General features: G+C 34.6%; 1 protein-coding gene across 29 annotated transcripts in view; it reads left to right on the forward strand.

The window, feature by feature from the left end:
- Positions 1–3836, forward strand: part of ptprsa (protein tyrosine phosphatase receptor type Sa) — a 237753-nt gene that overhangs the window by 60724 nt on the left and 173193 nt on the right. The gene's annotated exons all lie outside the window — the stretch shown is intronic.

Here is a 3836-nt window from a genome sequence, read left to right on the forward strand (position 1 = left end):
TTTTCTTTGCCCCGCCATTGTGTAAACCGACAGGACTATAGTCCTAAACACAAGCTTGAATCAAGATTGGACAGAACGTTTGTTTGTCTGGGGCTCTGTGATAGTATGTTCTAGATTATTTGCTTAAAATGTCAAATTAACTAACATTGTGATTATTGCAATGAAAAACATTTGCAATTTAAAAATTGCTATGCCCTTACACACACACACACACACACACACATCTCCTGAGCTCCCCTTTCTTTCCGTTACTGTCTTTCCTGCAGCCCGCCTGCTCTCCTTGCAAGGTGTATGAAATGAAAATCCTGTCATCATTTATTCACCCTCACGTCACTCCAAACCCTATGAATTCTTTCTTCTGTAAAACACAAAATGAGATATTTGGCAGAATGTTGACGCTGCTCATTTCCAACAAATGTATATAAAGATCAGGGCCGTCAAATTTCAGACAGGACCATAAAAATGCACCATAAGTGAGTTTGAAATGTAGTCCATATGAGTTATACGCTACATTTCTGATGTCATATGAATTGTATTTTAGCAATTCGCATTTGTGCATGTTCAAATCCTGAAACGGGAACATTTTACACCAACAGTGACATCCATAATAGTTGATTACGCCAAGGTCAGGGTAACAAATCTAAACTAAAACTATTGAACATTTTTGTTAGTTGAAATAAAATAAATTATGATTATTAGATGAAAAACTTAACTTATTTCAATTAATTGCCAAAAAAGCTATTCTATTTTTTATTTAGTTTAATAAATAAATAAATAAAAATAAAACTGAAATAAAAATAAATGCAATCTAAATTATAATATTTAAAACAAATAAAAACTAATGAAATTTACAAAAGCACATACATTTACTAAAAATGTAACTAAAATTAAAGTATAAAAATAAAAGCTAATTTAAAACATGAATAAAAGCCATTTAAATAATACAAAATAACCATGGATTACACTAATTTGAATATATATATGTAAGTGACATTTGAGAACTGATATATTCTAATCATAACTAATAGTGTTTTAATAATAGGTCATTTAATATTATAATAATAATTTATTTTGGTCTGTCTCTCAGCTTTTGTATAATGTTTGAAAGCTGGGAATATAGTGCAAGTGATGTATAGATTCATTTAATACTTCATTTTTCTTTTCTGAAGATAAATACAGTTTAGTGCAGTCACTCTATGGTTGTTTTTGTGTGGAAAATAGGGGGGAAAAATCTGCTCTAAATCTCCTTTTGTGTTCCCTGGAAGATAGAAACCCGTCTGGCTTTGAAACGATGTGAGGGTGAGTGTATTTTTAGGTAAACTATTTCCAAATCCATTCTCCTCCTCTACCTGACATTCCTTTTCTTTCAGTCTCTTTGGCACCATCTGAAACATATTGCCTCGGTGCTTCTGCACCTTATAATATGCATGTTGTTTGGTTTTTTGCTTTTAGTTCTGCTAAATGCTTTTGCCTTTTAGTCCTTTAAGAGCCTTTCTGCTGTTATCCTGCAGAGAAAGAGACAGCAGACATCCCTGAGTGTCGTATTTCACATTGTAGACACGCCCACTTGTTCCACTGACCGTTGACTACAGAAAGCACAGTACATCTCTATCCTTTTTAGCATTTGAACCTGCTCTCCCTCTGGTCCTGTGAGGGAGGAATGACCTTACCTTTGCATCTTTTGAAAAACAGTCATATTCTCCTTCATTCAAAAGCGACAAGACAGTAACGTTTAATATTTATGATAGCGAACACGAATGACCTCTCCTTTTACTGTGAATATATAGACCCCTTTGTGTGTGTGTGTGTGTGTGTGTGTGTGTGTGTGTGAGGACTGTCTGTAATGAATTCATAATCTCTGCAGTGGGTCTTTGTAGATTCCTATCAGGCAGCAGATAAGACAGCACAGTTGCACTCTAATAGCTGTCAGTCTGCATTCCTTCCTGGCTATGGATCAGTTCACTTTCAGTAGACAAATACACACATATATACACACGCACACACAAGATGGGCTGTGTATTCAGAGGAATGTTCTCCGCACAGTGGATCTAAAGATAAAAGCTGCTGCATTTTCTGTCGATGGAGAGACTGTATTTCTGTAGCGTGTTGAAAGGAGGTCCCCCAAGGCTCTGTACGAGGCCCCCTACAATTGTTGCATTTTTCCCCCAAAACTTGACGAGCATCAGCCCCCAACGTTTTTCTCACTGTCAAGCACTCCCAAAGTTTTGAAAGCACCTCAGAAAGGCAAAGTTTTTTTGGTAAGCAGCTTCAAAGTTGCCTCAGAAAAACAACCATTAAATACAGTGCAAACGTCTGTGCCCTGAAGCTACTCATGGAAGCTATTAAAAATGATTGTGACACTAAACAGTGCTTTGTGAGTTAATGTTGTTTGTTTATTAGCTCCACATATGCTAAACTGAATTAAGCTTTGTGTATTGCTTTGCTTTGCTGCTGAAACCTGTTATTCAAGAGGTTATCTTTTAAAAAAGATCATATTGTAGCTATAATGAAGCTATTTTTGCAGGTCCTTAGTTCTAATGCGCCAGGTTTTGACCTAATTATATAACTACATATTGGATTTAAAAGAGTGGTCAGCTCCATGATAACAACATAAAAATATGATATAGTTCTGCATAGAAATTTCTAAACCACACACTAAAAAAGTGCAGATGAAAACACTTCCAGAATACAATGCTCATTATGGTCTTATGGATCGGGCATGTCGAGTGGTAAGTGATCTTTATCATTTCCCCCAGCATCCTCAAATGTCTCTTTAGCCCAGCTGAAATTTACAACGCTAAGCTCTCTGCCACCAGGAGAATGTGGGACATGCTATAGCGCTCGATTTATAAGCCTGATTAAACTAGGCAAGTGTGAGTAAGAAACATGATGCAAATCAACATAAAATCATAGCGACGCTTTACGCGGCGTTCCCGCTGATTGGGCCTCGGCCCTTTATGATGGTAGAGATCACAGTGGCCCTTAAATAAAGAGAAAAATGCGTGTAAACAATACTCCAGAGTGTCTCTGTAAAGTATGAGTTATTGCACTAGGCCTTTGTTCATTGTTTGGTGCTGTAATAGGTGTAGGCCTTTAAATTGCAGTGTGTCAACACAATATGTATTGTGATACTTATTTTATTCATTCATCATTTATTGTCATGAATAACACCGATGCTGTCTCTGATAAACACCCAATGGTGTATTTTTCAGTAAGTTCTCAGCTCAAAATGTATTTTGGAGCTGTGAGCTGCATTTGATATTCATATGAATTTCAATACACTGTACATAACAATACCCTTTGTTTTTTTAATGCAAATTACTGTTTGACCCTTCCAAGTTTTCCTTAAATCATAAAATGTTTCTCATTTTAGGCATATCTGTTCCTTACAGACTATAGTAAATATATATATGTTTTTAATTGTTATCATGTGCCAAGTAATAATGTAAAATCAGTCTGCCATTATCACAAAATAAATAATTAAATATATGGGCTAAAAAATATATTGATCTGAGTTTGAATTGTTTTTTAATTTTATTATATTAATATTATATTGTTTTAATTGTATTAATTGTAATTACTTTATCATTAGATTCTACTACGAAAAAAGTTCAAATAATACAGAACAAGTTTTGCGTTAAAAAAACGCGAGGTCTAGTGGTTTTAATATAGAAAATGTGTAGTAACCATGTTTTTTTTTTTTTCTGGCGTATTGATTCCCATTTGTATAACCACAGTTTTACCACAAATACCATGGTTAAACTATGGTTAATGTAACAAAACCATGGTTAATTTGTGGTTGCTAAAGTTTAACTATAGTAACCATGTTTTTTTTT

Source organism: Sinocyclocheilus anshuiensis, unplaced genomic scaffold (assembly GCF_001515605.1).
Source record: "Sinocyclocheilus anshuiensis isolate Anshui unplaced genomic scaffold, SAMN03320099.WGS_v1.1 scaffold1406, whole genome shotgun sequence".
In the NCBI taxonomy this organism is placed as follows: Eukaryota; Metazoa; Chordata; class Actinopteri; order Cypriniformes; family Cyprinidae; genus Sinocyclocheilus; species Sinocyclocheilus anshuiensis.